General features: G+C 37.1%; 1 long non-coding RNA gene across 2 annotated transcripts; it reads right to left on the minus strand.

The window, feature by feature from the left end:
- Window positions 1–4,980: 4,980 nt before the first annotated feature.
- LOC21388207 lies at window positions 4,981–7,415 on the minus strand. 2 transcript variants are annotated; one of them, XR_002903055.1, is made up of 5 exons: window positions 7,240–7,415; window positions 6,657–7,064; window positions 6,123–6,577; window positions 5,714–6,053; window positions 4,981–5,636 (listed from the first exon to the last, which is right to left on the minus strand). It is a non-coding gene; the product is annotated as an uncharacterized LOC21388207 (long non-coding RNA). The 2 variants fall into 2 exon arrangements; XR_002903054.1 differs by having other exon boundaries at window positions 6,123–7,064.
- Between the last annotated feature and the right edge of the window lie 3,567 nt (window positions 7,416–10,982).

The raw sequence follows: 10,982 nt of genomic DNA on the forward strand, positions 1-10,982 counted from the left end.
ATCATATATCTAACACCGCACAATACATATATCTAATACTGCACAACGCATTGACCAAATATGTTCTAAAATGGGACACTATAAAATATTGAACTTTAGGCACATCCTAAGAGGAGAAAGAAAGGCATCTTACCATTGTGCCAACTCATTGTTGGTTCAAACAAATTTAGAAAGAAAATTAATAATGTATAGAGATTTTATTTAAATTGTAGGAATTTTATAGTAAGATGTGAATTTAATTAATTTTTTAATGGTCTTATTCATAGATAAGAGTGGTTATGTATTGAGTGCTATAAATATTAAAGTTGCACGAATGAAAATAGTTATGTGTTGCTTGTTGTAAATATTAAAATAGAAGCAAATAGATGAAACCGTTGAAAATTTAATTCGATTAGATCAACAATTTTTATTGATAGCGAGAAAATATAGGGCATGTTCTTTTAGAGTGTGATTTGAATGTAGTTTTTGAGTTGAATTTGAGTTATAACTTGAGTTGAAGTTGTAACTTGAATAAAGTTGAGTAAAGTTGAATAAAGTTAGAACTTAAAAGAACGTGAACTTGAATAAAGTTGTAACTTAAGTTTAAACTTTTTCTGAGTTTTGTTGCAAAAGAACAACCCCATAGCTTCTAGTGTAAAATTTCCTAAAATATAATTGTTTTAGACAACTTCTATGGTGGAACACGCTAAAAAGAATTCATCAGTGAGACTCATATTTTTAATCGTTGGATTAATTTTTCAACAGTCAGATATGTGCAGGTCCGCATTAAAAAATTACAGCGCACCACAAAAAAATTGCTCTTGCAACATATCTAACCATTGAAAAATTAATGTAATGGTAAAAAAGTAGTGTTCCACCAGTGGGTATTTTTAAGATATTCCACCGTAAAGAATGTCATCTTTTTAAGGATACATATATATCATCTTTTAGGAAGCCTCTACGGTGAGACCTCTTAAAAAATCCACCGGTGGAACACCCTATTTTGACCGTTGGATTAAGTTTTTAATAGTTAGATCTGTGTAGGTCCATATTAAAAATTTTACAGCGCACCGCACTTAACTGCTTTCTCTGCATATCTATCCATTAAAAAAGTAATCTAACAGTCAAAATAGGATGTTCCACCAGTAGGTTTTTAAGGGATCTCACCATAGAGAAAGCCCATCTTTTATTTTTTATAAGTGAAAATGAATTTCAACTTTTCAATAAATTAAACCTGCACACTACGATGGATAGGGAATATGAGCAATTCATTTTTAAAAAATTCTGCCTCTTTTTTTCAAAATTATCTCAATTTTCTACTTTCCACATTATTATCTTTTGGGTGGTTCTATTTATACACCTTTTTTTGCTCTTGACACCCCTCTCATGTTAAAATTTCTTATTACTAAAAGACATTAATAGAAAATGACAAAAAAAGAAAAGTATAATATATTTAATTATGTGAAATAGTATCATGCATAGAACTTTTCACCGTTCAGTATAAGGTCTTTTTAGTGATTTCCTTAGTCATAACCTATGAGGGTGCGTTTGGTTGCAGTGACGAAATGGTTATGAAATTGAATTGGAATGTGCTGGAAACATAAACTGATTCTTTAGTTTGGTTAGAGTTATGGAATCAATACCTGAATAAGGATTATACTGTTTGATTGACCACAGAAGGAAATTAAACTGTATTTTGACAAAAATATCCTTGACAACTAATCATTAGTATTTTAATATTTAATTAATTAAAATAGTCAAAAAATAATTTAATTATTAAAAAAACTTTTTATTTAAAGGATAAAATTCTAAAAATATTTTTTTAATGATTAAAAATAATTTAATTTTTTTATTTTTATTTAAAAAGTATCACTTATGTTTATTACACATATATAATCTACTAACTACTTATTTTGCACAAGACAAGACGTTAACAATTGAACTTTTATTTTTTACTTGTGTTTGAATGCATCGTTGGCTCATATATGATCATTTTTAGCCTTTATCATGATATGTATTGAGTAAAATTATCACTTTGGCCCCTTTCGATAGTAAAAATGAACCAATATATCATCCAAGGACATATATAAAAATATTTAAGCCGTCAAAAGATACAACATAAATGCTCATCTAATCCCAAAATATAGTCAAACACCATAACTAGTAGACTCACCTATAAATAACATCCATCATCTACCAAGTCAAGCAGAATCGTAGTTAATACGACTTAACAAAGTTAAGCATAATCCTAATTAGTTAGTGCAATTAGATATAATAGCCAATAGCCATAGCACATACATTATAATATCAAAAGAGAAATGCAACCATGAAATGAAGCAACCACTCCTAAATATCACCAGCAAGAAAAGCTATGGCCCACTCACCTCTTTCGTCATCAGGAATACTAAAAAAGTATGAAACTAAAGCATCATCTTTCATCATCATGCGAGCTACCTTATGGCGTTCCATTGTGTTAATGGTTGTGGTCCTTTGTAGCTCATCGCTAAGCCGACTATGCTTTTCCATCATGTCTTCACTGATTGCGCAACTTAAACGTGCATACGCCTTTTCAATAACACTACCAAGTACACTAGATGACTCCTTAATGGCTTTATAAGCGTCAACATTGTTTGTATTTTTTTTTTAGAAGACCCTTGAGACAGAGATTGAGATTGAGGAATAGCTGATGCTTGTGAGAAATACATTGATTATGCTTCACCCACACCCATCGTATTGTGAATACTATTAAAAGTGTCATCATCAATATTAACATCGTCAGGTCCTTTTTCAAGTTCCTCAACTACATCAGAAGGAGTCTTGCCACCCCTACCGTTTGCACGATCTTTACAAAAAGACCATGCATAAGTCATCATAATAAGGAAAAGCCTTGGTTTTGAATGGTATTGCCTCCCTGTGACTCTGAATTATTTGTATATATATATATATATATAGATTAAATAGATAAACAACTTCTATTAGTATCAACAATATTAGTGAATTATATTTATAATTACCTTGAGATATGCTTCCCACACCGGCTTCTTATTGATAACCGTTTTCTTGTCTGGATCCCATCTGAAACCGCTACAGTTTGGCCCGGTTAGTATTTCATGAACAATTTGAAAATGAGTCTTGAAAGCTTTCATTCTTGATTCTATTTGTGGTGTAGCTAGTAGGTGACATCCCGGCAACCTGTTATGTAATTTTTTCTCAAGAGTTTGCAGATGTCTAGCTTGAAAATTACTTTCCACTTTATACATTCCCTCATTATGTAACTCTATTAGAGCCTCAATTAAGAATATGTCCTCATCTTCATTCCAAAATCTTTTATTTTGATCTGGACCTCTGGCTATGGCAGTGTCCATCCTAACAATAAGAGAGAACAAAAATATACACAAATAAGCATCAATGATCTCTATTACATATAATTAGTAATGAATATCAATATAGACAAACAATTCAAAGCAACACATATTATTCAAGTGTCAAGAACACAAGTTTTTCGTAATACAATGCAAACAACACAAGTTTTTTATACTCATGCCAAGAAAAAAAACACAAATACAATTGTCATGCATTCATACGATGCCTCCATTCATTAAACATATCTTATGTTAATGTATTTCTCCATCCAGTCCATTCCTCTGAAGGCTTAATGGCCATTACCAAATCATCACAATCTTCTTCATCTTCCTTATTATTCTTACACTCATCTTCAAGAATGAGTAGTGGTCCATCTTCCCATTCCTTTAGATGGTAATGGGCCACGAAATGGAGCAAGAAATCCTCTACAATTGAAGATTCCGACATCAACAAGTTAATAACATCCTATTAAAAGAATAAGTAAAAATTAGTTTTACATTTTGTAAATATTTGAAATAACATATTTTTATTATATTATTAAATTAAACTTACCATTTAGAACACATAAACCATTTGCCCTATGTAGAGCATCACATAATACTCTACCATCAGCCGCAGAGCCTTCCCATCCAGACAACACATATATAAATTCTATATCTCGTGAGCATACTCCCGAGACATTTGTTGCTACAGAACCATGTCGATTACGATATTTCGGTTTCTTTGTCATAGGCACTCTTACCTTAATATAGGTTCAATCTAGTGCACCTAAGTAATTCTATCCTAAACAAAAGATATAATTAGTGTAATCTAACTATGGGCGTTGGCCATTTATAAGCGGAACATAGAAATATATATATATATATATACACATAAATACACCAAAGATGTACATACCTCTCGTCAGTTGAGTTATTAGAAACCAGCTCAGGTCTAACTAATAACACTCTATAAAGTTGAATAATTAAATGCGAGACATTGTGAAAGTCATCAAAAAACACATAAAAAGAAAGAAAAACTCTCTGACGCCTCAGTACACACATATCGATGCCGATCTTTACCGATGCCAACCTCTGGGTTGAAGCTGTCTATTGTCGCTGCGGTCGATTCTGTACAATCGGCCAAGAATATAATCAACCTATCCCTATCACGGACTTTGACAGTCCTACTTGACAACCTAACCAACGGTTCTACATACGATATATCGCTCCACGTAATCACTTCAAGTCTCGACTAATTCTCTGACAATCACGCTAAGACTTGGGGGGAAGAGGATGCAGGATGTTAAGTCAACATCCTACACAGGATGCTAAGTCAGCTCACAAGTCAATCACAATTTGATGACTCGCAAGCGCCTCGAGCTAGCCGCAACTCACACTATCAAACGAGCTATTCATCTCTCATACGCATCAACGAGTTGTCCACGACCCAAACGCTCAAACGAGTAGTCCGCATCTCAAAAAGATAAGATTTAGATCACAACTTAAACTCGAGTAGTCTGACACTCATTTCGCCGCTCACAGGTTTCTCACTCCTAATCAGGCTTTCACTTTTCAACGGTTCAATTCATGGCCTTTACGCGCGCAAAGTGATATCTCAAACATGCAAGTTCAATTTGTATAAAGGAAAGACAAAGCATGCATAAAAGTTTAAGCAAAATAAGCTATGTCTGAAAACAAAAGGAGTACAACCTAGAAGCTCAAAGCCAACGCAGCTAAAGGAAATTGTCTAAATCAAAGGCAATAAAAAATAATAAATTGGAGCAAGTCGAATCATTCAGCATCTCCAGACTTCTTCTCTTCTTCTCTTCGGCCTCAGCGCCCTCAACTTCCATATCTTGGCTGGGTGGCTCATTCCGGTGCCTAACCCTATCTTCTAGATGTTCAAGCGCCCTTTCGGGCTGCTCTTCTTTATCATCGGGCGTCGCAAAGTCTGCGGCCTCCACCTCATCCAGGTACTCGACAACCTCCATTATTTTTGCCTTTAAGCCATTTTTCTCCAACTTGCAATCTCGAAATAGCCGAAGTAACTCGAGCTGTCCGCAGGACCAACGGTCTGTGTACCATTCATCAGCCAAATCTGATAGCTCGCTGATCTGTAAGTCCTTAGCAGCGACCTTATCAGAAGACTCAAGTTGCGCATGGAGATCCAACATCTCTTCATCGCGGGTCCTCGCCTTGTCTTTCTCCTTGATCAATAGCTCTTTCAACGAGTCACGTTCCTCGCACAACTCGTCCCGCTTTCTTTCGACAGCTGTTATATTGAGCTGCAATCACCATTGCCAACTGATGGTCCTGCGACACAATTCGACGGTCAGAAATCCAAATGACTTTTGTAAGTAAAAAGGAATTCAACATGGGAACAATTTTACCTGGACGACTCGGCCAGCGTACACAAACACTAACTCCTTAAATAGTACTCAACGTCAGCTCGAGTCACCATTGAAACACTAAAACGAGAAGCAGCCGCATGATCATGTTGAAACGACAGTCTCCGGGAGCTCCAAATTGAATGACCTCAACTTTACCCCTCTTCCTTTTCAGAAGATGGAAGTCCGTCAATGGAGAATGCAATCGAGCAACCGAATAAGGAGTCGAGCTACCCGAAGCAGGAGTCTCGTCGCCAGATGTCAAAGTCTTGCCACGACTTGTCATTCTTCATCCGCGCCGCCAACTCTTTTTTCGATAGCCCGATTTTCTTAGTTTTGGCAGCTAAAAAGCATTGAGGTTAGTAAGTAAGCATAAAATCAGTGGCTCAACAAACATAAACAAGTTTTTTACCTTATGTGAACTCGGTAGCCGAGCGGGTCCAGGAGGCGACTTGAATAGGAGTAGTGTTGTCAGCCATCACTCATTGAAGACGTGCCACAAGCTCAATCGTGAGTTTTAAAGCCAAACTCTTTGCAAGTTCTGTAAAAGAAATCATCAAAAGGTCAGTCATCAAAATCAAAAAGGGATAAAGAGCAATTGCAAGTCTCGGGGGGCTCGTGAGTCACTCGGACGATCCCACGCGGTTGGAGAAGTAAACGAGCAGTCCAGATCGTCAATTCATCCGTGAGCCATCACAAAACGTGACTTCCACTCGCGATCCAAGTTTCAGACTTCTCTGAAGTTCAATTTGTTCTTCTTCCGACTCACAAACATACAGCGGCAAGCCGACCCAGAGTTCTGTAATACAACGGCTGGTAGTCCTCGATATCCAAATCCATTTTCAGTCGCTCCCTGATGGCTGTGACCTGCAGCATGCTATTCATGGAATTAGGCATCAATTGCCCAATCACAATCTTGAAGTGCCTCGGCACCTCGGAACCTAACCTTGGCAGTGGGAATTTCATCCCAATCATCAAGAAAAACTCATACAAGGCAAACCAACCGTCCCTCGGCTCATCCGCCCTCTCGTCCTCGTTCGAAGCTCGAAGCTTAATCTCCTTCGGGATCCCATACTCCTTCCACCACGACTTTACATCCTCTGCCGTGACAAAAAAGGCCGAATCATCGCCTAGACAGCCCCAGCCAATATAAATCCCTTCGTCATCCCCTTTTAGCTCTTCGCGACGGACCGTTCGTGAAGCAGAGCAGCAAGCCGCGCTCGAGGATTCTGACGGCCCGATAGAGGCCTTGACTGCCGAAGACGGCGACCCAAATTTCACAAGAAATTCGGCCATTCTCAAGGTAAGCAAGTGATTTTGGTTTTTTCTCTCACGAATTTGTGTTTTTCAAGCCCTAAGAACAATCAAACACACAAAAGCCACAAGGAAAAATCTCTTAAAAACCGAACAACCTAAGTTTGAAAATCAGAAAACTCGACCAAAATTATGGCAAATCTCTCCTCAAAACATGCTACCAAAGCAACGAAATCACAAAGAAAGGAAAAGTAGGCCGGAAAAGTGGGGCTTACCTCGAACGGCGCTCGAAACAACAAGCAAAAATGAGGAGGTACGCGAACCAGAGAACGTCAGGAAAGGAACGGCAACGGCGGCAATAAGTGGGTAATTGGCAGCAACTTGAGGATCGTCGGCGGCAGCAGTAAGTCGGCGAAGTGAGGGAGGCTTCGGGTGAGAGGATAAGTTTTTATAGGAGGGGCGAGAGCGTGTAAAAGAAGAAAGAGAAAATAAAAGAGGGAAAGTGGAAGATTTTTTAAGTTAACTTTCCTTTTTCAAATGAACGGCCGAGATTAAACCTCAACCAATGGCCCAGATCACTTCAGCAGCCCCTTATCGTGAAGCTTCTCCAAATTATGTGCTTCAGTGGTCACGCCACTGCACACGTCCCATCAGCGGTTAATTCAACCGCCACCTACCTAGAGCCGCATCATCCAGGCACTCGAATGGAGGCTCCATGAACGGGCGGCCTGTGATAAACGACGAGCCACAGAATCGTGCGCGAGCCGTCAGAACATTCTGTGTTCATCCATAGGCCGCTCGAACGTTTAAATGAGTTGTCCGAAGCAGAAATCGCATGCGGTCAGTTCAAACTACTCTTTAAGCCGATTATCATTGACGACAAAGTAATGGTTAACTATTAAGGTCAAATTTTGTTCATCATTTCTTATTGTACACAGTGCTAGAAGTTTGGGTCGGCAGGCCTGCCCGAGGCCTGAATTTTTAGTGCTCGAAGGGCAGGGACCCATGGTTGCCTGTCCAAGCACTATAGCGGGCTCGAGCTGCCCAAGAAACAATCGCACGGCGGAAGCCCGCTGCCGAATTGCCGCTCCCGACCGTCGACCGCCGATTTTTTTTTTATTTTTTAATTTTTTCCATCCGGCTCGAATTTCAGCCCGAATGCCCGACATTCCTGAAGCCTGATCAATGGCTAGTTTTTTAAATTTTAGTGCCTGACATGACCCGCCATCCGAAAGCCTGACCCCCAACGGCTCTTTTTTTACCGTTGCCCGATTTTCCGTCCGAACCCGACCCGCCGAGTACAAAACTAGCCGTTGGATCCGAATTTTGGGGGAAAAAATCAATTTTTTTAACTCAAAAATTTTTCTATAAATACCTCACATCTCTCAGAGATTTTCCTCACCTAAACTCTCTCAATCTCTCTCAACTTCTCTCAATCTCTCTCAATCTCTCTCAATCTCTCAAATTTCTCTCACAATTTTTTCTAAAAACTTACACAAATATCCTAAAGCTATTTCTCTCAAATCGCTCTTATTTTTTATAATGGATTATTTTGGTTACGGTGGTATTCCTATTGATGCCCAACAGAACATGAAAGAAGGGCAGTTTTTTACTAATGAATTTATTACGCAGGAATCGCAAACACAAGCAATTAAGGAACCTGCAAATCCGAGTCGTGGTGGAGGTCATGGTCGCAATGACGGTGGGCGTGGAGGATGGGGCAAGTGCAAGTGCTACAACAAGTGTTGCAATCTCTAAAAGGATATGTAAGCGCACCTAGACAGTTTGGGATCACTTCGACACAATTGAGGAGGTCGACAATGACGGTAACACTGAACACATAGTTTAATGTAAATTTTGCTATTCTAAATTACAAGTGACATCATTCACAGCACAACACACTTGAGAAGACACTCTGAAAAATGTCTTCAAAAGCGTGGCCAAACCGGCGGAGTCAAACTCTGCCAAACACAATTATCTTTTGATCGCACAACCGGTGGTCTAACCAATTGGAAATACGATCTGCAAGTAGATCGTATGGAAGTTGGGCGAATGATAGCTACAATAGATCAACCACTTAGTTTTGTAGAGCATCCTAATTGGCAGCGATATATTAAAGTTGTACATAATTATAATGCATAGTTTAATTCAAAAAATACTCTTAGGAAAGATTTGTTAAAAGTATTTAAACAAGAAAAAGAAGCATTAATAAGCCTTTTATACTATACTATCGGTTGCATTGCGTACAGTAGACATTTGATCTGTCGTTACTAACAAAGATTATTTATCTGTAACCGGACATTACTTTAAAGGTTTCGATTTAGATAAAAGAATTTTAGGTTTTAAATGTGTTCTAGGATCACATAGCGCCGATTTAATATATAATACCATTTTAAATGTAATTGATGAATATAGATTAAAAGATAAAGTGATGTATATAATATTAGATAATGCCAGTGCAAATACTAAAACAATTGAATATTTTGAAAATGATTTAAGTTTATTCGGTGATGATTCTATTTTACACCAACATTGTGCTTGCCATGTAATTAATTTAATAGTTAAATCCGGTTAAAAATCAATGTCTATTCATATAAAAGCAATTAGAGATAGTATTGCATGGATTCAAGGTAATAACCCACGCTAACAAGATTGGTTTAGGTTCTTACAAGCACTAAATCTAACTCCTAGAGCATTAGCCATAGATATGCCAGTAAGATGAAATTCAACTTATATAATGCTTCAACAATGCATCCCCTATAAGGATGCTATAACAGACTATATTAGTGCAAAATTAGGGGCATGACATATAGATGCACATGATTTGCAAATTGCCAAAACTTTGTATCAATTTTTTGGTAAGTTTCATGAGGTTATTTTAAAACTTAGTGGAACATATTACCCAACATCACCTTTAGATTTAGGTGAATTTTTAAGAATTAGTGTTTTATTTAGTGAATATAGGAATGATCCAATTTTAGAAGTTCCTATCGCTTCTGTGGAAAAGAAATTTTAAAAATATTGGTCTAAATTGCCAATGTTATATAGTTTTGGTACTATTTTTGATCCAGGATTAAAATTAGAATGTTTAAAAAACTCAGGTGAATTTTTATGCATTGATTGTTATGACTAATTTCCTAAAATAAAGAAAAAAATATTTTTTCACTATAGCAAATATGATAATAGGTTTAGAAACACAAACTCTACAGTACATGAACCGCAACAAAGAGATGAAACCCCACATTCATTCATGAATATTTTCATGTTGAAGAAGAAGAAGAAGACGACTCAAACATAAGCTAGGAGTGGATCTTCATCAACAGGTGGTGGCGGCGGCGGCTTCAACGAGCTTACGGCGTACCTCAGTAAGAGCTTAGTAGTCGACGGTAGTGAAGATTTGTTTGATTTAGTTCAATGGTGGAGGGCACGAGCATTAACTTGGCCAGTCCTAATTCGCTTGGCAACAAATATTTTTTTGATCCCAGTCTACACTGTTTCATCCGAACAAGCCTTCAGTACGACCAGATGAATACTTGAGGAATGTCGAAACGCATTGTAAAGGAATGCCGAAACGTATTGCAAAGGGACATTGTTGAAGCTTTGGTGTGCATTAAGGATTGGGATCGTGCCGATCAACATTTACAAGATACAATTTCGCCGGCAAGCCAGGAATGGATAGATGAATTTAATAGATTAACATTTTGCTTATCCTTCAACTTCAAATTAAATTGTAATTTCTAAATATTTATTTGCTTTGGACATTGTAATTGTAATATTTAGACTTTGTAAGTTTGTAAAATTTGTAATTCGTCAAAAAATGATTGCACTCTTTTTTTCTTACCAAGTTTTTATCCCAATTAGATTTTTCTTGGTAAGGTTTTTAACGAGTTAATCATGAATTACAAATTTAAAAATTAATATACAAAATTAATATTTTAAATTGTGTTAATAATGTGTATTGATTTTAGATTTTATATAATTTTAACACAAAATAACTTAATAATTATTTATATACAAA

The sequence above is a fragment of the Morus notabilis genome, unplaced genomic scaffold (assembly GCF_000414095.1).
Source record: "Morus notabilis unplaced genomic scaffold, ASM41409v2 Scaffold1255, whole genome shotgun sequence".
NCBI classification, from domain to species: domain Eukaryota; kingdom Viridiplantae; phylum Streptophyta; class Magnoliopsida; order Rosales; family Moraceae; genus Morus; species Morus notabilis.